Source organism: Mustela nivalis (genome assembly GCF_964662115.1).
Source record: "Mustela nivalis genome assembly, chromosome: 4".
Taxonomy (NCBI): Eukaryota; Metazoa; Chordata; class Mammalia; order Carnivora; family Mustelidae; genus Mustela; species Mustela nivalis.
Genome location: NC_139023.1, coordinates 34526137 through 34550505, shown reverse-complemented (window position 1 = coordinate 34550505; position 24369 = coordinate 34526137). Strand labels below are relative to the sequence as shown.

General features: G+C 38.7%; 1 protein-coding gene across 1 annotated transcript in view; it reads left to right on the top strand.

Moving 5' to 3' along the window:
- Nucleotides 1-12525, top strand: part of LIAS (lipoic acid synthetase) — a 475402-nt gene extending 462877 nt beyond the window's left edge. The window contains exon 12 of the transcript XR_014311216.1: nt 12492-12525. The gene's annotated coding sequence lies outside the window, so the exon portion shown is untranslated. The remainder of the gene's footprint in view (nt 1-12491) is intronic.
- Nucleotides 12526-24369: the final 11844 nt, after the last annotated feature.

The window sequence follows — 24369 nt, the reverse complement described above, 5'->3', positions numbered from 1 at the left end:
TTTCTTCTTCTTCTTCTTCTTTTTTTTTTTTTTTAGTAGGCATGGAGCCCCACACAGGGCTGGAACTCATGAACCTGGGATCAAGACCTGAGCTGAGATCAAGAGTCAAACACTTAACCTATTGAACCACCCATGTGCCCCAAGAATTGTTTCACCTTCTAATCATACCTGAGATTTATCAAGATTTTAAGGGTATAAGATGTTTCCTGTTAATTGAATTCTTTGACACATTGAAACTTAACCAGAAAATTCCTTTTCTGTCCAATCCATTGAAAATATTTCTAAAATATATCAGTTATCTTTTCAGTCTTTATAAAGCATAGGATGATGAACATAATGAGGAATCTTTGGTGTTTGAAAATACGCCAAATGCCTCAGGGCTGTCCATCTGAAAGCCACTTTAAATTTCAGAACTATTAAGTATAGACTCAGTGATTGATTGACGGAGACACATACTGAGGCTAGAACTTTCTATGGAAGTTAGCTTCATCTCCTCGTGTATTTCAGAACAGACAATGAGAAGAGACCAGTTAAGAACCTTAGGGTTTTGATACATTAAACTATTGGCAGATAAATGTTGAGGATGCAAAGGTGACAAGATATTGTCCCTGAATTCAACTGGCAGTCTTTTTCTTTTTTTTCTTTTACTCTATTTTCTTATATTTGTGCTATCTTAACTCTTAATTTGGAAACTGGAAGTCTGGATAGAAGATAATGGAATTGGGATGGTGGTGGAGAAATAAGACTTTTCTTAGGTGTAAGCAAAGATAAAATGTTAACTATGGCTCTCTCTTGTTAATGAGGTTATGGGATATGCTTTTCTCTTCCTTCATACTCTCATGTACTTTCCAAGCTTTCTGAAAAAAGTTTGTTCAGAAAAAAATAGTTCCAAAATATTTAAAATTGGGAAGCAAAATAATTTTTTAAATGTGACAAAATCTACATCTAATGGGATAGAATACCTAGAGTATTTAGCACAGACCCTAGCACCTACTAAGGGCTTAATAAATATTGGTTACAATTGCTGATATTTTTATCATTATTGTTTGCTCTCTTTGGTTGCAAGGAACAAAGGAAACTAAAACTAGCTTTAGCAAGAGATAGGTAGATAGATAGATAGATAAACAAGGTAATATCTTAGGGAAACCAAGAGCAAAAATTACAGCTATGCCTCAAGAAAAGAATGGAAGTAGAACTGAAAAGCCATCAGGATACAATCTGCTATCTTCTGAACACCTGCTTTATTCTTTGCTCTTTGAAGAGACCCTCTTATTTGCTTTTCAGTTCACATGGCATGCAGAAGAGAACTGCCCCTCATCTTCTGCCTCTAGATCTCCTTCATCTTAGATCAGTCTAGACTAAACGAGAATTTCTTAGTCCAAATCCCAAATGCTAAAAACAACAGATTTAATTGTTTTCTTTTTCTCCATAGCATTTATCATCAAGTATATGCTAAATAATTTACTTATTTATTATGTTTATTCCTTATGATTTGTCTCTCCAGGTGGCCGTACCTGTTCTAACCAGTTGGGGCCAGATGGTCAGGATCATGTCTAAAATGTACCTCTAGGTGAGCCATTGTTAGTGAATTGGGAGTCCAATAGCAATTTCTAGAGTTAAGGAAGGATTACTGGGTCATGGACCAGGGGTATCCTCCAAAAGATCTCCATCAAAGTTTTTTCTCTCTTAAAGTAATACCACAGCAATGGTTTTTGTATTTACATCACACACACACATACATACACAGAGTTCCCAGTATACCCACCAATGTGTAAAAAAAAAACTCCATTAGCATTGAATTTAATTATTTAAATGTAATTTTTTACTTCTATAATCTTAAAAATGAATATATTATTCACATTTTAATAAATAATACTTAATCCATATTAATAAGTTCAAAAAAAATTTTTAATGAAACAAAAAACTATTATCTACAGGAAACTCCATTTCTGTATCCTAATCTTCATTCCTGTTTCTCTCACTGTTATTGTGGCTGGACAGACATTCCTTTCCTCTCTGTATGCCATTTCCTTACTGGAAGCTAGCACATACCATGGGGAACAGAAAGGCACAATATGACTGAATGCTGAGGAAGGGACCAAGACCCAGACCCTTTTAGAATAGTGACACATTGGGGGAGGTCTGTTTTGTGATGTGAAAAGTCTGATTGTATGTACTCCACTAAAAGGATCAGACACACCCCAGTTGTCATCTAAAATAGAATAGAGCTCATAGCCTGTGCCAGAAGTGAAAAGAGGTAGTATCCTGGGGGAAGGATGTAGGTGTCATGGAGAGAGAAGAAAAAAAAGAGAAGCGCCAAAGGTGAGGATGCTTTTTCTTGGCAGTGAAAGGGATAGCCAAATAGGCAGCACAACTGGCCTAGATGGCAAGACCCCTGCCCGTTGATGACTGGGGAGGCTGATGTGAAAAGAGTAGAGGAACGCTTTGCAAACCTTTACTCCCTTGTGACTCTTGAGTTAGGAGATCCAACACTAACTTGAAGCAAGGCACTACTGTGTACATTCTGTTACAATACAAGTTGTGTGAGCTCAGGGATCTTGTTGTTGTTCGTGGCTGTGTGCCAACCACCTAGAATAGTGCTTGGCACCTATAGGCACTCAATAAATATTTGTGCAATTGAATCTAAACATCTTGGACTGCGTGTGTCTGTGTGATTGGCTAACAATATGGCTGTTTAATACTGGATGTACCTCTGTTACTTTTCCCAGTCAAGGTAGAGTTCTGGTGTTTTCATTAGAACTGAACCAGGGGTGGGGCTTCTGTGACTCAGTGGTTTAAGCCTTTGCCTTCAGCTCAGGTCATGTTCTCAGGGTCCTGGGATCGAGCCCCACATCGGGCTCTCTGCTCAGTGGGGAGCCTGTTCCCCCCCCTCTCTGCCTGACTCTACCTACTTGTGATCTCTGTCTGTCAAATAAATAAATAAAAATATTAAAAAAAAAAAAAAAGAAAGAAAGAAATGAATTAGGGGTGCCTGGCTGACTCAGTCAATAGAACATGCAAATCTTGATTTGGGGGTTATGAGTTTGAGCCCCACATTGGAAGTAGAGATTACTTTAAAAAATAAAAAAAAATAAAACTTACCTTTAAAAAAAAATAAATGAACCGTTTCATTTATCAAGTGATGTGCTAAAGAGTGGAGGGGAAGAAGGAAATACTTTACTACCAGTTGTATTAGACTTTCACTGCTATTATCCCTGACTCCATTTCAGATATAGGAGGAATTAGGGTCAACAATGGAGTAGAATTAGATATTTACAATATTACTTAAAGGTTTTTAAATATAGAAAAAATTATTTTTCTTAAAGTTTATTTTTTTATTTGACACAGAGAAAGATAAGCAGGGGGAGTGGGAGAGAGAGAAGCAGGCTTCCTGCTGAGCAGGGAGCCTGATGCGGGAGCTCCACCCCAGGACCCTGGGATCATGTCCTGAGCCCAAGGCAGACGTTTAACTACTGAGCCACCCAGGCACCCCTAAATATAGAAAAAAATTTAAGTATAGAAACTGCTGCTCTCTTTTTTCTCTCTTTACTGTATTTATCCAATCATGTCAACTCTTTTTAAATGGATTGACTTGGCCTAAGACCCAGGAGAAATGGGAGAGTGTTATATACTAACTTTAAAAAAAGTTTTAATAAAAATAATAGCTTTAATTGTGCGTAACAATATAGCAATTCATGTAAATAAGTAGCTTCTTATCATATTTGAACATAGAACTACATAGGCAGGATCAGGGATGTTTTATTATTCAGTCAACTGAACTGTTTGAAGATGTGAATCTATCACTGTGGCTTTGAACCCTAAGAAGTTTTAGAGTGGAGTTTTGGAAAGTTTTCCAACAAAATTTCCTTGGTCAGATGACTTATAAGTTTATTCAATGAAATTGTTATTTTAGTGCTTATTCATAAAGCACCCCACAACTGACTCCCATGAAAGGATGAGACATGGTCCATAGAGGGAAAAAAAAATAATCTCTTACTGTATATACCAAGGGTTCATTATTAAGACCAATGTGTCAGTCCTGGCTGTCCTCTTAGGATAAACTTTCTCACCAGGAACTCCTTCCACCTTCTTGCAAATAGGATTCTTTTAGCTCTTCCCACTAGTTTACTAGCTATCTCCATACATATATACAATGGACAAAACTTGGACTGACGCTGGGAGCCCATCGTCATCCTTGTCTTACCTCTGTGTAATTCTTTATAGTTTAAAAAGTACTTTCACATCCAGGTTATTGTTTAATGCTATGAACAACCCAATGAGGTAGGCAGAGATGGATTTACCAAGAAGCCAATGAAGTTCAAGTGTCAGCACCCTCTGGGAAGGATCTTAGCAGAGTCACACAGTTATTAAGATTTTTTTTTTTTAATTAGGAAAATTTCTTTTGAAGATTTTATGTATTTATTTGTCAAAGAGAGAGAGAGAGAGAGCAAGCACAAGTAGGGTAAGAGGCCTGCAGAGGGAGAAGCAAGCTTCCCACTGAGCAGGGATTCCCGTGCAAGATTCAATCCCAGGACCCCAGGATCATGACCTAAGCTGAAGGCAGATGCTTAAGGACCTAGCCACCCGGTGCCCCTGTGTGGCTTAATTTTTAAAAAGTTAAATCACCGGGATGCCGGGGGTCCCAAATCCAGAAAATCTTCAACAGTAGATTAAGACTGCCACTCTCCACTCTATCCTCCTTAGCATCTCCTTCCTGTTGAGAGGCACTTGCGTGTCCTTAGGCATTTTTGGAATCCAGCTGAGTTTGGATACATTTAGTTTGGATTTAGTGGAATGAAGTTATGCAGTTTGAAATTACTTTTGTGCTGAGTTATTGCCAGTTGTCTCGATGTAGGAATGGTTTCCAGGAACTCTTCTACTGCAAACTATTAATGAATGTTGACAATGCAGAGTATCTAAGGTTTCTCACTGCACAAGACATCTTCAGATCCTTTGTACTTCAGACATGAAGGAAACTTGACGGGGATTTCCCAAATGTAACAACAACCCTAGAACTTTATATGACATTACCAGAACAAGTTGTGGAGCCAAAATAAGTGTTTTAAAACTAGCAATAGGAAAAAAAAAACCTCGAATAACCAAATTAGAGAGAAGACTAGATTACTTTTCATTCACTATATAGGAAATAGTATTGCAAACATGATGAGCATCCGGTGATGTAAGGGATGGTTGAACCACTATATTGTACACCTGAAAGTAACACTACATGTTAACTAACTGGAATGAAAGTAGAAACTTTTTATTTTTTTTTTTAATTTTTAATTTTTTTTTAAAGATTTTATTTATTTATTTGACAGAGAGAAATCACAAGTAGACGGAGAGTCAGGCAGAGAGAGAGAGAGAGAGAGGGAAGCAGGCCCCCTGCTGAGCAGAGAGCCTGATGCGGGACTCTATCCCAGGACCCTGAGATCATGACCTGAGCTGAAGGCAGCAGCTTAACCCACTGAGCCACCCAGGCGCCCCGAAAGTAGAAACTTTTTAAAAAAAGAAAATAATAATCTAAAACCATGATCATATAAAAAGGTATCAAAGACCATCAAGTTTTTGGAAAATGAGAATATGGAAATATGGAGATATTCATTCTTTTGGCTAATTGTTTAACCCACAAATATTAATGATTTGCCTACTACGTTTTCTTTCTTTTCTTTTTCTTTTTTTTTTTAAGATTTTATTTATTTATTTGAGAGAGAGAGAGCGCACACAATAGCAGGGACAGGGCAGAGGAAGAGGGAGACATAGATTCCCCTGCTGAGCCAGGAGCCTGAGATAGGACTCCATCCCAGGACCCTGGGACCATGACCTGAGCCGAAGGCAGACGCTCAACAGAGAGAGCCATGCAGGGGCCCCTACACTTTCAAGAATGGTGATAGGGGCCGGGAATAGAACAGTGAACAGATATAGAGTCTCTGACACTGAGATAGTCATAGTTGAAGGTGGAGAAGTCCCCCAACAAGTAATATCATTAATTGTTTATAATTAGGATAATAGTGGAAAAGACAGTACCAGATGTTCTGAAAGCTCATCTAAGTCTGGGTTTAGGGTAGTTTTCCTTGGGGGTGTGGGGGGGAAGAATATGTAAACTGTAGGATTTAGTTTGGATTTAGTGGAATGTATTTATGTAGTTACATAGTTTGAAATCACTTTTATGCCAAGTTGTTGCCAGTTGTCTCAATGTAGGAACGGAAGACAGAATGTCTCAATGTAGGGGAAGGCACACTGTCCTACTCAGGGGGAAGAATAAGAACAAGGACCCTGAGGTGGAAAGGTACAATACTTGTTGACTTCAAAGAACCGAAAGAATTCCAGAGTAGCTAGCTCTCCATAAACAGTGGGGAAAGTGGGAATGAGTCGAACAGATTAGTTTGCCTGTTCTAGTTCACATAAGCGAAATTTAGAGTATATGCTTTTGTATAAGGCTCCTTTAACTCAGCATAATGGTTTTAAATTTAATCCATGCTGTTACATCTATTTGGAGGTATTTGTTGCTGAACATTCTTCTCTCTCTCTCTTTTTTTTAAAGACTTTATTTATTTGATAGAGATACAGCGAGAGAGGGAACACAAGCAGGGGGAGTGGGAGAGGGAGAAGCAGGCTCCCTGCTGAGCAGGGGGCCCTACCACGTGGGGCTCAATCGCAGGACCCTGGGATCATGACCTGAGCCCAGGGCAGATGCTTAACAACTGAGCCACGAAGGCGCCCCTGAACATTATTCTGTTATAAGGATATACTGCAATTTATCCATTCACCTGTTGATAGACTGAGTTATTTATAGGTTTCAGCCATGAAGAAGAGAGCTGTTCTGAACATTCTTGTATAAGAGATGTGGTATTTCTAGTCCTGTCTTTCCAGTCTCACTGCGGTATAGATAACAAGAATATGCTGTATGGTGCACAAAAGTTGATTTTTTTTTAAAAAGATTTTATTTATTTGAGAGAGAGAGAGAGAGAGCGCGCAGGAGAGAGAGCATGTACAAGGGAGAGGAACAGAGGGAGGGGGAGAAGCAGGCTCCACGCTGAGCCACCCAGGCGCCCCTGCACAAAAGTTTTAATGAGAGTGCAAAGAACAGTTCAATACCTACCTGTTCCTTTTGTTGACCTAATGAAGGTAGCTGGGTTCTAGAGTCTACAGGAAAGAAGATCTAGGTCAGGTAATTCAACCCAGACATGGCAGGCAGCGTGGCCTGAGTGCCACATTAACATCTGATCCATGAACCACACTTAGAGAGGGAGGATGTCCAGATAGGAGAATATTCTTGCTGGTGCCTGAAGGTGGGGAACCTTTCTTGCCTACACACCCTCCAGTCTAAACAGGAATCCATAACTACCTAAGAGACTCTTTATCCCCTGCCAAGTGATTTAATCTTACTTCCCCATGGCCCTTTCCTACTTCCCTTAAAGGACTGACCTAATAGCAATGATCTGTAGTTCTAGCTTTTCTGTATAACCCCGTGGTGCTTTTAGTTTATCTGCATATTCAGCAGAAGCAGTCCTAGCAGCGAAACAATCCCTGTGCTGAGGCGTGCTATCGAAAGTCAACTAAGTCAACTGCTATTCCCTTGTGCTTCTTTGTCGGACTGCTCCAATTTTAGTACTGTATCTGTGACTTTAAATTAAAATAGTGGGGTCCCGGGTGGCTTAAGCCTCTGCCTCCGGCTCAGGGTGTGATCCCAGGGTCCTGGGAATCCCTGTGCCCATCCCCCAGCTCTCAGGCTCTCAAATAAATAAAAATCTTAAAGAAAAGAAATTGAAGTACAACACTGTATAACCATGACGTTAAAAATATCAGTTTTCAGTAATTTTTTATTTCTGTAGGTAACAAAGATGGTATTTTGAAGCATTCTTTTTTTCTTTAAGAAGAAACTTCTCTTTCTTGCAGGAATTTTCTTTTCAGAGAGATTTCTATGCCCTTTTAATATTTTACATTCTTTTTATTTCGGTTGGATGTCTGCTATATTTTATACATTTTTTTAAGCTCAAAGTCAACACCCACCCCAGCCTCCCAGATAATTCATTGTTTTCACAAGTTTAATTGGGGCTGCCTATCCCATCCTCTTCTCTATTGTCTGGATTCCTCTCAAATGGATCTTTCTGTGCTACTGGCAGTGTTTTTCCTTTTAGCCTTTCCTTTTTAGCCTCTAATTACTTACTTGAGTGTGTATGGTAAGTAATAAGGAGAGCTTTTTTATCTAGTAATATTGTGAACTGGTAAGTGGGAAAACCTCCCTACGAAACACCTAGAAGTGCTGGATAAAATATAACAAACATTCTTTTAAATGAAGAGCTAAGCTAGCAAGAAAGTAGGTGTAATAAGCTTGTGTAATGGCCACACATTCCTCCCTTCCCAGTATGCATGTGCTTTTGCAGTGTGACTTGGCTGCTGCTGGTCTCAAGAGCTACAATCTACTTCCTCACCTCTTAAACCCAGACTGCCCTTGAATTCTGAGGCCAACTGATGTGCGGCAATTCAATTCTATTCTAATGTTAACCATCTAGAGTTACGGTCAGAACCCACAGGTTAAAGGGCACAATCTTCAATAAGATTGCCCCACTTCCTCAAGTGGATGCCAGCTGCAAGTGGCGTCCCCCAGCCACCTGCTCCTGTGACCAACTGGCTACAAATCTGGGTGGGTTCCCATGACCGCCTCTCCCAATCAAGTGTAGTAATTCATTAGTATGACTTCTAGAACTCAGGAAAGTGCTATACTTACAGTTACAGTTTTGTTGTAAAGGATACAAATCAGGACCAGCCCAATGAAGAGACACATTAGTTCAGTTACAGAAATGGGTAACTGATACTTGAGAGCCAAAAACAAAGAAAGTAAAACCAGGGCAGTAGGGAAGTGGGCTCTTCACTCAGGTACCCCTGGACCAAGGTTAGATGGGGTTTTCCCATCCTGATAACAATGGCGCTTAGGTTTTAGCAAGGCTGTGATATCTCATGAGGTAAGAAGCTGGAAGAAAGTCCTCTTAATGAGGTCAACACTTTGAAAGGCTGCTCTAAGTAGCCTAAGTGACAAGTGGACCAAGAAAAACTCTGCTTCCTGGCATAGGGAAAGGACAAGAAAGCTTGTCTTCTGGACCTGGGATCTAGGCAGTAAAAAGGAAATATTCTATTTGAATTTGAATCTGTCTACACTTAGATTTGGAGTTTGAATGTAAACCATCAGTGAATTTGTATCAGTCTGGGAACTCCCAGTTAGAATTTAACATAAGTGGTCTGTGGGGGTGCCTACATGGTACAGTTGCTCAGGTGGCCAACTCTTGGCTTTGGCTCAGGTCAAGATCTCAGGGTTCCTGTATACAACTCACCGCTGAACACAGATCCTGCTTCAGGATACTGCTTCAGGAGTCTCGTTCTACCCTTGCCCCAGGTCACTTGTGAGTGCTCTCCCTCTCTCTCTAAAATAAATAAATCTAAAAAAAAAAGTGAGCTGTGGCTCACTATCCACATAATCATCTATATAGAAAATCCTAAGGAATCTACAAAAAAAGTCCTAGTTCTATAAGTGATTTCAGCAAACTTTCAGGGTTTAAGGTCAATACACAAAAATCATTGTATTTCTTATTAGCAATGAAAAATTGAAAATTAAAAAATTTAAACACCATTTATAGTAGAACCAAAAAGCATGAGGGGCATCTGGGTGGCTCAGTTGGTTAAGCGTCTGCCTTTGGCTCAGGTCATGATCCCAGGGTCCTGGGATGGAGTCCCACATTGGGCTCCTTACTTAGCAGGGAGCCTGCTTCTCCCTCTGCCTGCTGCTACCCACTTGTGCTCAAACTCTCTGACAAATAAATAAATAAAATCTTTTAAAAAATCCAAAAATACTTATGGATAAATTTAACAAAGTATGTGCAAGACCTATATACTGAAAATTACAAAACTGTTCTGAGAAAAATTGATTACCTAAGTAAACAGATACTGCATTAATGGATCAGAAAACTCAATGTTATTAAGATGTTAATTCTCCCCAAATTGATCTATAGATTCAAGTAATACCAAACAAAATCTCAGCAGACATTTTGTATAAACTGACAAGCAGGTTTTAAAATTTATATAGGGGCACCTGGGTGGTTCAGTTGGTTAAGCATCTGACTTGATTTTTCAGCTCAGGTCTTGATCTCAGGGTTGTGAGTTCAAGCCCAGAGTTGGTGGCCTATGTAAGAATTCTTTTCCCAACCCAGCTTTGCCTTTGGAAGAACTTAGGTTTAGGTTTATGTTCCATTATAAGTTAAAATTTTTGTCTGATATGAGATAAAGAGAAACCTTTATTTTTGCTTATGGATATCCAACTGTTACAACACCATTTGTTGAACAGATTATCCTATCTCCCATTACATTATCTTGGGACATAGACCTTATATATGTGGGTATAACCCTGGGCTCTCTATTCTGCTCTATTGATCTACATGTCAATCCTATGCCAATATTACATGCTCTGGATTACTGTAACTTTATAGAAGTCTTACAATCAGGTTGTATGCATTCTTCCAATTCTGTTTTTTTATAAGATTGTTTCGGGCTATTCTGGGTCCTTTGCATTTTTATATAAATATTATTTAATTTTTTATTTAAGTAGGCTCCAGGCCTATGAAAGAAACCCATGAAAGAAAAAATTTTTCCATAAAAATGAAAAATGATTGCTCTTTGAAAAACACTTAAGAAAATGAAAGACCAGGGACGCCTGGGTGGCTCAGTTGGTTGGACGACTGCCTTCGGCTCAGGTCATGATCCTGGAGTCCAGGGATCATGTCCCACATAGGGCTCCCAGCTCCATGGGGAGTCTGCTTCTCTCTCTGACCTTCTCCTCGTTCATGTTCTCTCCCACTGTCTCTCAAATAAATAAATAAAATCTTAAAAAAAAAAAGAAAAGAAAAAAAAAATGAAAGACCACATAGAGAAAATATTTGCAAAACATACGTCTGATAAAGAACTTATATCTAGAATATATATTCTTTGATTTAAATTTAAATTTAAATATGTTTTAATTTACTTATTTTAGAGAGAGAACACATGAGTAGGGGGAGGGGCAGGGGGAGAGGGATGACCTGGAGACCATGACCTGAGCCAGAATCTAGAGTTGGACGCTAAACTGACTGATCCACGGAGGCACCCTAGAGTATTTTTAAAAAACCATTACAACTCAATAAAAAGAAGACAAGCAGTGTGATTTTAAAAAGATTTTTAAAAAAGATACACAAAAAGTGTCAATGGGCAGTTCATGACAAAAATGTATGCGAATGACCAATACACACATGAAAAGATGCTTAGCATCATTAATCATTAGGGAATAGCATATTAAGATCACGAGATACCATTATACTAGCTTGGCTAAAATTAAAGTTTGATAATACCAAGTTATAGTAAGAACGTGGACCAACTGAACTCTGATATATCACCAATGGGAATGCCAGTACTCATGTTGGAAAAGCTTCACAGTTTCCAAATAGCAACTTTGGAAAAGTTTGACAATTTCTTATAAAGGTAAACATATGTTTAACATATAGGCCAGGAATAGGTGTTTCTGTAAGAGAAGTGTCAACAAAAGTCTACACAAACACGTGTATACAAATATCCATAGCAGCTTTATTCATAGTACTCAAAAACTGGAAGAAACCTAAATGTCCATCGATTGGTGAATAGTTAATTGTGGTATGTCAATAAAATGAGTAAATCACTGATACACTTAACACAGAAGAGTATCAGAAGAATTATGCCAAATATAAGGATCAGAAACAAGACTACATATTGTATGGTCTCAGTTACATGAAATTCTATAGCAGTCAAAAGTATAAATGAGATAAAGTAAATCAATAGTTGCCTGGGGTGACAGAGGAGGATTAACTACATAGAGGCACAAAGGAACTTTTTAGGGTGATAGAAATATTCTGTATCTTAATTACGGTTTTAGTTCCATGTCTGCTTGCATTAATCAAAACTCCTTGAATTGCACATTTTAAGTTAGTGAATTTTGTTGAATGTAAATTATACCTCAGTAAAGTTGACCAAAATAAAGTGGCTTGGTGTCAGTAAAAACTTCTCTGGAGAGACATACTCTTAACACAGGCTTCATAAGATTCCAGAAGATAAAGCCTAGCTGAACATGAAGTTAACCACACAGAAATTTCAAAACATAGAGGGAAACTCTACCCTCCATCAATAAGGAAAGACACAATAATCAGCAAAATGAGACACCGAAGGGTGGCAGATACCTATTCAGTAAAGAATACAAAATATAATTATTTAATATATACGTAATGATATATACTTTTTTTTTTTGGAGCTATAACCCCTTTTATTTTTCTGTTTAAGGTCAAACAGAAAACAAACATCAACTCTGCTATACACTAACATTTTCAAAGTACATTCATGATACAGTCTTAAAATAAATCTATATTAAGACATACTTCAGAAGAAATTGACAACTTTAGAACAAAAATAAGACATTGAGGGGCACCTGGGTGTCTCAGTAGGTTAAACGTCTGCCTTCAGCTCAGGTCATGATCCCAGGGTCCTGGGATGGAGCCCCGCATCGGGCTCGCAGGGAGCCTACTTCCTCCTCTCTGCCTGCCTCTTTGCCTACTTGTGATCTCTGTCAAATAAATAAATAAAATCTTAAAAAAAAAAATTGAAAAAAGACCAGAGGTTCGAAAACCCTCTTTCCTCCAAGAAGAAGAAGAAGAAGAGGAAGAAATCGAATTTCTTCACAAATACAAATCCTAGAAATCGAAATGTAATCATTGACATTTTTAAAATGATGGTCAGGTCTAACAGCTGATTAAAGTAGCTAAAGAGAGAGAGTTAAGGAATTGAAAAATCGATCTAGGGAAAATACATAGAATATAATATACAGAGATAAAGAAATGACAAATATGAAAAGAGACATGGAGAGTAGAGCAGGAAAATGTCATACGTTCCTAATACTGGTTCAGAAGCAGAGAATAGAATGAAATGGAATATCAAATGAGATGACTCAGAATTTTACAAAATCAATGGATGATAGCGAACAAAGAGTAACATGGAGACTTACAAGACTTCAAATGATAGCCCTTGTTAAGCTTTTTAATTTCTTTCTGTTGTCACTCATCTAACTTTATACTTCACTCATGTGCTAGGATAAATAATACAAGAGGAGGAATGGTAGCTTGCACGTGGAAATAGCAGAATGTTGTTTGTGTAGGGGTGCCTGGGTGGCTCAGTGGGTTAAGCCTCTGCCTTCGTCTCAGGTGATGATCTCAGGGTCCTGGGATTGAGCACCATATCGAGCCCCACATCAGGCTCCCTGCTCAGAGGGGAGCCTGCTCTCCTCCCCCGCCCCCCCCCCCCGCCTACCTCTCTGACTACTTATGATCTCTGTCTGCCAAATAAATAAAATCTTTAAAAAAAAAAAAAAGAATGTTGTTTGTGTAATCCATTTCAAATCAGTATTTTTCCTTGCACCCTGAACTTGGTGCATGCTGTTCCCTCTGCCTAAAATACAAAGTTTAGTTGATGTGCCATTATGCATCAGGTCACATGTCCACCTCTCCCCAACCTACCGCTATTCTTATTAACTACCTGGAGTCTCCATTTTGTGGTTAAGGGACAGGTTATCTTCTTCCATGAGTTTCTTTACTCATGATACATCCAATAACCCCAGTGTTTCCTCAGGCCTGTGAATAATGATCTCAAAGAAACCAGAGAGTCTGAGAGTCTGTTCCATTTGTTCTTTCAGCTATGGTCAGCCTGACCACTGAACTTGCCAAGGAACCTCGGGGGCTGAAGCTCAAATGTCTACCTTTGAAACTAAGAGTGTACTACCGCTGCCATAGTTCCCTCTCTACCACCTTAGCAGGAAAACCCTGGAGGCTCAGCACGGTGTTTTGTCTGGGCCTGTGCTCAAGAATGTGTCACCACTACCTGTCCCCAGACAGTCTCAACAGTACCTGCACGCTTCCTGTAGGACCTCACACATATGAAGGTTGGCAACAAAATGAGAAGTCTCTTTGGTTTTTCACTGTAGTTGACCCAAATCTCCATAGACCCAGAATCCCAACACTTAGTTCTTCACATACACACAGAGCACAGGGCCAGCCCCTGTTCCCATGGCATGGTCCCAGGGCCGGGATTTTGGTCACCAAATCCCAATAATTCTATTTCCTTTTGTTTCCTTTTAATTTGTGCTGTTTTTCCTCCCTTCTCCAACCACCATGGCTCTGATCCTCCAAACCCCATCCAGACTACCATAATAGTCTAGTCTTTCAGACTTCACTCATCATTCACACTGCCCTGCTTACCTTCTTGACAACTGCCATACACTTACTCTCCTGAATTCTTTTTAGCTGTCACCAGGGGGATCTTTCTGCATCTCCAATCTGATTATGGTTTCCTGATTAAAGTCACATTATAGTGAGTTAGAGTCTGAGTTTTAAGGTCAGCAAACTCTGGTTCCATACTTTACTAGCTACTTAGTATTTTTGGTCTGTAGTTTCCTCTCCTATGAAAGAGAGATAAATAACAGCATCTATCTCATAAGATTGTTTTGAGGATTAAATTATACAACGTGTGTAAATTCCTGGAATAAGGCCTGACATTAGTAAATACTACACATATTGGTATCTCCTTTTCCTCCTTTCTTCTTCCTAATTACCTGTGATTATGTCTAAATATTTCATGAATAAACATGTCTACAGTGTCCCTTGCTGTTAACGTAGAGCTGGCTCTCTTACACATAGTATACCTGTGAGTATTAAGTTCCCGTCTTTGGTATTCACCCGGAACATTCTTGTTTTTATTGTCCAAGCATTTTGATCATTTGACTTTTTGCTCATCAAATTTATATCAGACTTCTGGGTCTTTCTGAGCTATTTGGAATCCTCTCACCACCCAGCCAGTCTCAGGTCAAATCCCACTTGATTTTAATTTCACATTCTTACATGATTTTGGTATAGTCGGCATTCTCATCAGTTGACCCTCTGGGTATAATCGAGACCAAATTCCTCTCCCTTCTCTTTACCCTCAACCTCTATACCCCCAGTTCCACTGCAGTTCTGGGGACTAGACATAAAATCTTCTCGTATCCTTCCCTGCCTTCTTTGCCATTTTCCCTCCTCGTACTTGCCATCTGAACTTTTTGACATCTTTGCCTGTTTATCTGTGTGTTTTCTCTCGTGGCCAAGTGCGAAGCTCTCAGACCTGTTTCAAGCATTTCTTCTTTGGCAAAGCCTTGCTTGACGCTCCTCTTTTTTTTCCTACCATGACTGATTGAGGTGGGCCGCGGCTGGTGCCAGGCATGTTGTTGGAGGTCAGTGAATATTTGTGGAAAGGTAGCCCATGAAGGCTGCTCATTACTTTCAGATCCCTGGCCTTGCCCTTGCATCCAGCTTCTCAGATCTTTAGTTTTTTTCTTTGATTTTGTGAACTACTCTGATACATGTCAGATACATTTTTTTTCTTTTTTTGCTTAAGTTAGCCAATATATTGCCTACAAGAATATACTCCTAATTTATGCACACATGTATTGCTTTTACAATGAGAAAAAAAATGTTTTTTACAATGGAAATATCCCAATTTAATCAGTTGTTCATTGGGCAGCTATTTTGAGTGAAGTGAGAATCTTTTTTTTTTTTTTTTAAGATTTTATTTGTTTAGAGAGTGAAATCACAAGAAGGCAGAGAGGAGGCAGAGAGAGGTGGGGAAGCAGGCTCCCTGCTGAGCAGAGAGCCCAATGCAGGACTCCATCACAGGACCCTGAGGTCATGACCTGAGCAGAAGGCAGAGGCTTAACCCACTGAGCCACCCAGGTGCCCAGTGAAGTGAGAATCTTGACCTTTACCTGTTATAGGAGAGTTGAAATTTGAAGAGAATTTTCAATAATAAGTGAGACTATGAGAGACAGGAGGCAGAAGACTCTGGCCAAGATCTGGGCAAAATGCACACAAGAAATGCCTCATTAGGGACCTCTGCAGAGAGTACAGCCAACTTAAGTTGAATTTAATCCCTCAACTGGCATCTTTGGAGAGGTACCTTTTTCTGAATTTTTGAGAAACAGGCACATCATCTTTAAAATAGTACTTTGCACAAAAGAGCTTCTCAAAATGTCCACTGAAATTTATACTTTAAAAAAAAAAAAATCAAGTCATATACAAAGAGTGAACTTAGAGGTCCCTTCCTTGATTTGACTCCGAAACGAACATGAGATAGGGGAACAAAGATAAAAGATTAAAAAAAAGGATGAGAGGGAAACTAGATAATCTGAAGAGGCATAGCACATAAATACGTATCGTGTAGATATATTCCTAGATGTGCCTCCATCTATGGCTGAGAAAAAATTCCTAGTTGTGCCTCCATCTATGGGTGAGAAAGAATTATATTTAATTAAGTTGTGGGGTGCCTGACTGGCTTGGTCAGAAGAGTATGTAGCTTTTAATCTTGGGGTCGTAAGTTCAAGTCCCACATTGGGTGTGGAGATTACTTTATAATAAACAAACAAATAAACAAACAAACTTTAAAAAAAAAACCAATTTAGCTGTCCATTACTAAATTGTAAAAATCTTAGCTTTACTGCAGTCAGGACTAGCTGCCATTAATGTTTGCCTCGGGGTCAAACATCCTATTTCCTCTCTTGTAAAACTTGCCAGTTATACTATAAGAGATCTTAGACGTCTCTAAGAAGTCTAGGAAGGTCATACAAGCCCATGAGATATTTCTCAGATCTTTGACAGATTATTCTTCTTCCTAATTCCTGCCCCAACTTTGTATCATTCTAGGGCAGTTGTGCTCAGTTGAGGGTGCCCCTCAGAATTATTTAGAACTTTGTAAAAAAATACATATGTTTATCCCCAGCACAGACCTACTAAATTAGAATGCCTGAGACTAGAGTTCTTTGTTGTTTTTTACTCGTTTGCTTTTAATCATTTTATGGAGATAAAGTTAGTATACAGTGAAATGCTTAGATCTTAAATGTACCATTCAATAATTTTTGACAATTACATATGCTCAGTAACCACTATCCAAAACAAGAAATAGAACATTTCATTCATCCTCAAATTCCCTTATGTCCAGTCCAGTCTGCTCTAGTCTACCAGCGGCAACCACTCTTCTATCACTATAATTTAGTTACAGGATGCTAGGATGTTTCTTTTTTAAAAAAGATTTTATTTATTTATTTGACAGAAAGAGAGATCACAAGTAGGAAGAGCAGCAGGCAGAGAGAGAGGGGAAAGCAGGCTCCTCACTGAGCACAGAGCCCCAATGCTGGGCTCGATCCCAGGACCCTGAGATCATGACCTGAACCAAAGGCAGAGGCTTAACCCACTGAGCCACCCAGGTGCCCCAGGGATGCTAGGATTTTTTTTTTTTTTTTTAAGATTTTTATTTATTTATTTGACAGAGATCACAAGTAGACAGAGAGGAGGGCAGGCAGAGAGAGAGGGGGGCGGAAAGCAGGCTCCCTGCTGAGGAGAGAGCCTGATGCAGGGCTGGATCCCAGGACCCTGAGATCATGACCTGAGCTGAAGGCAGAGGCTTAATGCACTGAGCCACACTAGGCGTCCGAAGAATGCTAGGATTTTAAAAAATACATGTAAGTGACATGAAGCATAACTACATGAACCAACATGATTATATCTCAAAAACATTATAATAAGCACCCCCACAAACTGCAGAAAAATCCAAGAAATTTGTTTCATTTATATAAATCATATACAACTTAAAAGTAGGCAGAAACTAACAATTGTTCTTTAGAGTCATATATACATGTAGCAAAAATATAAAGATGTAAATGAGAATGCTAATCATTAATTTCAGGAGAGAGGCAGCCTTTTGTAAAGTGGAAAGAACTAAGAATAGGGAAGAACACTCTGAAGGTTTCAACACTAACACTTTATTTCTTAAGCTGAGTAGGGTGTACGTGGTTTCTTTTTATGTTATGATTTGTACCTTACTTTATGTCTGCAATATTTTATAATAAGGTAATTAAAACTTCATAGAGGATTTTGGTGTGCATGCTCACATAATCTCTAGACTCCAGAAATATTCAACATTTTAATAATTATATAAGTAAATATGTTTCAAAGCCTAGAATTCAAAGTGTTCAAAGAGCACTTCTAAAAAATGTTTTATTTTAATTCCAGTTAGTTAACATAGCTACTGTATGTTACATTAGTTTCAGGTGTACAATATAGTAATTCGACAGTTCCATACATCACCCTGTGCTCATCATGACAAGTGTACTCCCTATTTTACCCATTTTTTTATCCCCATCCCCTGTTTTACCCATCCTCCCACCCCTTTCCCCTCTGGTAACCATTCATTTGTTCTCTGTAAGTCTGTTTCTTTGTTTGTCTCCCTCTCTTTTTTTCCCTTTTGCTTGTTTCTTAAATTCCACATATGAGTGAGATCAAATGGAATTTGTCTTTCTTTGAATGACTTATTTCACTTAGCATTATACTCTCTAGCTCTAGCCATGTCGTTGCAAAGGCCAAGATTTCATTCTTTTCAATGGCTGAATAATATTCCATTATATTTATATACCACATCTTCTTTATTCATTCACCTACTGATGAACTCTAGGGCTGCTTCCATAATCTGGCTATTGTAAATAACGCTGCTATAAACATAGGGGTACATGCATTTCTTTGAATTAATGTTTTGTTTTGTTTTTTGGCAGATACCAAGTAGTGTGATTACTGGATTGTAGGATAGTTCTGTTTCTAAATGTCTGAGGAACCACCACTCAGTTTTCCTCAGTGGCTATATCAGTTTGCATTCCCATCAATAGTGCGCAAGGGGTCCTTTTTCTCCACATCCTCCCCACCACTTATTTCTTGAGTACAAACTCTTCTTACCTTGCTACTTAGTCAAACTTAAGATATGGTTTTAACCTTATGATCCAAAATGGCTGCTTAGCCTCCAATCATCATATCCTCATTCTAGCCAACAGAAAGGACAAAGGGGAGAAGTACTTACTCCCTCCTTTCAGTTACTTTCTAGATGCTGCACACATAACTTCTACTTACATTTCACTGTCTAGAATTTAGAGATGACCACACCTAGTTATATGGGAATTTGGAAAAGCAGTCATTATTCTGGGTGGCCTCATGCCCAGAGGAAAATCAGAGATTTTATTATGAAGAAAGACGTGAGAATAGTGAATCAAATATATAAATCTTATTATTTTTATTATACTTTACTATGTTTATTATACTATACTATACATACTAAACCACTTATTAATATTATATAGTATATGTGGGGTGGCTATTACATGTATTATATTTTTTATTTCAATTGAATACCAGGAAAAATTACTACAAAACATTTTTCTTTAAAACAAAGCTTATTCAGGGGAGCCTAGGTGGCTCACCTGGTTAAACATCTGCCTTTGACTCAGGTCATGGTCTCAGCATCCTGGGATCAAGGTCCATATCACAGAGAACCTGCTTCTCTCTCTGCTGCTTCCCCACTTGTGTTCTCTTTCTCTCTCTCTCTCTCTCTCTCTCTGACAAATATATAAAATCTTAAAAAAAAAAAAAGCTTATTCAGGGGCACTTGGGTAGCTCAGTTGGTTAAGTGATGGACTCATGGTTTGGGATCAGGTCATGATCTCACAGTCATGAGACTGAGCCCCATGTTGGACTCCTCATTCACACTGGTGTCTGCTGAAGATTCTGCTGGAGATTCCCTCTCTCCACCTACTCACATGTTCATGCACCAAAAAAAAAACAAAGTTTATTCATTTTTTCCTTTGCAAAAGTCTTTCTTGTTGCCTACTGTGAAAATAACAGTAAGTTTTTAAAAGCACGGACTCTAGAGTAGAAGGATGATATTTAAATCATGGCTCCATAGTTTATTTGCTAAGGCTGTATAACTTCTAACAAGTTACTTAACTTCCCTAGCCACAATTTCTCCATCTGTAAATGAGAATAGTGATAGTACTGAACTTATGGGGTTGCTGAAAAGATGATTTATATTAATACACATATGCTCATACAACAATAACTTCCAGGACCGTGACTGGCTCAGTCAGTAGAGCATGTGACTCTTGATCTATGGTTGTAAGTTAAAGTCCCACATTGGTTGTAGAGATTACTTAAAAAGTAGAATCCTAAAAAATAAAAACAAAAACAAAAAGTCAGTAAGTGCTCAATAAATGTTAATGGTATTCAAAAAATTAGAAAGAGTAAGCAAAGGTAATCCAAACTCCCACTCCCCCCAAACAGCCAATACTAAAATATTGATGTTTTTACTTACATTCTGAGAGTTATGGATATTTTACACAGTTGAAATACTTATGTATACTATTCCTATTCCACTTTAGTCAGAATCCACTCCTCCATTCTGCTTTGTGTCGCTGGAGGTGGACCAGTACGTATTTCATCAGTAGGTTCTATTGGGTTCTTCTATATGGATTTGGTCAACGGGCAACACAGTATTTATTTCCATCTCCTTCTTTGAGGGATTGCTGTGGGTTGGCTTTGTCCCTTTCCCGAAGGTCCCAGCTCCTGTCTCTCTCCATATAGCTACCCTTTTTGAGGGCTTCTTCCAGGCCTGGGAATGGTAGCCGTTATTGACAGGCCCAAAAGTCCCGCAGATATCCTTATTGGTTTCTCTTAACCTTTTGTAAATGATCTCTTTATTAAATCCCCTCAAATTACCCTTTCTTCTAGGACTTCAACTAAGATGTGGGAGAATAAGAATTTTTTCAGAAAGATTTTTTTTGGTAGTTGAAGAATATTCTATAGTGCCAATGTACCTTAACACTAATAGCAAATTACTTAACATGCATGTCCCATACCTTATAGGCATCATTTTTTTCATTCCTCAGTACGCCAGGTATTGGTGTTTTACAGATGAGGAGACTGTGCCTCAGGGAAGTCTGAAAATTTACTGCTCTGAGGTCACAGAGCTGATAACCAGCAAAGTTGGTTCAGAATCTATATTCTTCACACTAAATCCAGTGGTTCCAAAACCCGGCTAATCGTTAGAAGAATCTAAGGAATTTTTTTTCTTGTGTTCATTCACAGAGAGCTTAATATTGTAGGTCCAAAGTGAGACCCAGAAATCTCTATTTTTATAAAAGTTCCTTAGGGGATTCTGATAATCAGCTAGATTTGGAAATAAATTACTTAATTTTAATATACTTATGTTTCCTTTTGTAGGATATTTGGATCATCTATATATCTTGTTGTTATAAGAAGACTATAGTAAAGACACTTATATACAAAGCTTTGCCTGTATTTAGTATTTGTTCTCATAGGATAAATCCCAGAAGAGTGATTAGTGAATTAATGATATAAATATTTTTAAGATTCTTTTTTTTTAAAGATTTTATTTATTTATTTGACAGATAGAGATCACAGGTAGGCAGAGAGGCAGGCAGAGAGAGAGAGAGAGGAGGAAGCAGGCTCCCTGCTGAGCAGAGAGCCAGATGTGGGGCTTGATCCCAGGACTCTGGGATCATGACCTGAGCCGAAGGCAGAGGCTTTAACCCACTGAGCCACCGAGGTGCCCCTATTTTTAAGATTCTTGAAATGTTTCACCCAAATATTTATTCATTTAGCTACTCAAATATTCACTTAAAAATTCTGCATTCTTGGGACATCTGGGTGGTTAAGCATCTGCTTTTGGCTCTGGTTAGGATGCCAGGGTCCTGGGATCAAGGCCCACGTTAGGCTCCCTGCTCAGCAGAGGAGTCTGCTCTCCCTCTCCCTCTGCCTGCCTCTCCCCCTTCCTGTGCTCTCTCTCTCTCTCTCGCTGACTCTCTCTCAAATAAATAAATAAAATATTTTTTAAAAATTACCCATTCTTTCTATAAATATTTATTAGACATTTGTTATGCACCAAGCCCCGTACTTAGGAATTAATATATAACAGTGAGCAAGACACATAGTAGGGGAGATGGATATTAATAATTACATAAACAAAATACTTCAATTGTAATTGTGATAGAGTCTCTGAAGAAAAATAAAGGGGAATATAACCCTGGTTTGGAGATGATTAGAGAAGATATTGCCAAGGAAGTGATAATTAAATTGAGGTTTGACGAATGAGTAGAACAGTTAACTATGCAAAGAGAAAGGAGAGGGCATTCTGGATAGAGACACAGACATATACAAAGGCTCAACGTTGTAGGGGACCTTGGCAAGTTACATAAAATTAGACTTATAAGATGGCTGTGGATATACAGAGGTTTTGGCAATATTAAGTTTTGAGATAACAAAATGTGTGACATCTTAGTGGAGATGTTGAATCAGGAGTTAGAAGTAAGTTTCTGGAGCTCAGAAAAGAAGTCTCGTATAAAGAAATTAATTTGATATTTGAAACCGTGGAAATGGATGGAATGTACAGTGTAGAGGAAATGTAGAGTGTAGAGGAAAAATGTATACAGAGTCCGGAAAAGAGGGCTGATAACTAAGTGTGGAGACTCCAATGTTGAAAGGTTGGCTAAAGAAGTTCCAAAGAAGGGGTGCCTGGGTGGCTCAGTCGGTTAAGGGTTCACCTTCACTTCAGGTCATGACCTCTGAGTGTTGGGATTGAGCCCCACGTAGGGTTTCCTACTCTGTGGGGAGTTTGCTTCTCCCTCTCCTGTTCCCCCTGCTGTGCTCTCTCTCTCAAATAAATACATAAAATCTTTAAAAAAAGAAGTTCAAAGGAAAGCTGAAAAGTAGTGATCCAAGAAGTAGGAGGTGAAAACCAGAAGTGTGAGTTGAAGGGAAAAAATTATTTCTGAGTGATCATGTAAGACGACAAATGAAAAGTAACGATTAAAATTAGCAAAAGAAGTTCTTGAGATGAGTTAAGAAGGGAATAGTGTGCACAAAATAATATCCCATCAAATAAAATGAACAAGGGTGATCACTGCGGCACCGTTTGTGGAAATAACTCGACTTTCCCATTCATAGCAAAGGACAGATGCACTGTGATTAAGTTGTAGAATGGCATCCTAAAAAGTTGTACTAAAGTTGTGCTAAACTACAATTATCAACATGGCAAAATGTAGAAATTAACTTAAAGCAGATCATAGATTCAAAAGCAAAATGTAAAACTATAAACTTCTAGATGAAAACATATGAGAAAATCTCTGGAACCTATGCTGGCTTGAAGAATTCTTACGTATCACACCAAAAGCATGATCCATAAAAAAAATTGGATAAATTGGACTTTTTCAAAATTAAAACTTTTTTTTTAAAGATTTTATTTATTTATTTGACAGAGAGAGATTACAAGTAGACAGAGAGAGATTACAAGTAGGCAGAGAGGCAGGCAGTGAGAGAGAGGAGGAAGCAGGCTCCCTGCTGAGCAGAGAGCCCGATGCGGGACTCGATCCCAGGACCCTGAGATCATGACCTGAGCCGAAGGCAGTGGCTTAACCCACTGAGCCACCCAGGCGCCCTCAAAATTAAAACTTTTGTTCTGATTTTCAAACTGCATACCTGATAAAGGACTTAGAGCTAGGACATATAAAAATCCTTCAACATTAAAAAAAATCCAGTTAAAAATGGGTAAAAGAGGGGGCGCCTGGGTGGCTCAGTGGGTTAAAGCCTCTGCCTTAGGCTCAGGTCATGATCCCAGGGTCTTGGGAGTCAGCCTCTCTGCTCAGCGAGAAGCCTGCTTCCCTCCTTCTCTCTGCCTGCTTCTCTGTCTGCTTGTGATCTCTGTCTGTTGAATAAATAAATAAATTCTTAAAAAGTGGGTAAAAGGGGCACCTGGGTGGCTCAGTCAGGTAAGCATAGGACTCTTGATTTTGGTACAGGTCATGATCTCCAAGTTGTGAGACTGGGCCCTACACTGGGTTCTGTGCTTAGCATGGAGTCTACTTGAGATTCTCTCCTGCTCCATTTATCCCACACATGTACTCATGTACATGTGTGCATGCTCTCTCTAAATAAATAAATAGATAAATGAAATCTTTAAAAAAAGAAAGAAAATGGGTAAAAGATGTGAAAAGAATTTTTTCTTACCAAAGAAAATATACTATACTGATGCAAATGAGATGTTCAACTTCAATACCTATTAGTGAAATAAAAATTAAAGCCAGAATGAGATATTACTAGACATCTATTAGAAAAGACACAATAAACAAAAAGTAGTGACAATAGCAAATGCTGGCGAGAATGTAGAGAAACTAGATTGCTCATACACTGCTTATGGGAATGTCCTGTGGTGTACCCTCACTGGAAAAAAAAATTGACAGTTTCTTTTTTTTTTTTTTTAAGATTTTATTTATTTATTTGACAAAGAGAGACAGAGAGGGAACACAACAGGAGCAGTGGGAGAGGGAGAAGCAGGCTTCCCACCGAGCAGGGAGCCCGATAATGGGGCTCGACCCCCAGGACACCGGGATCGTGACCTGAGCCAAAGACAGACACC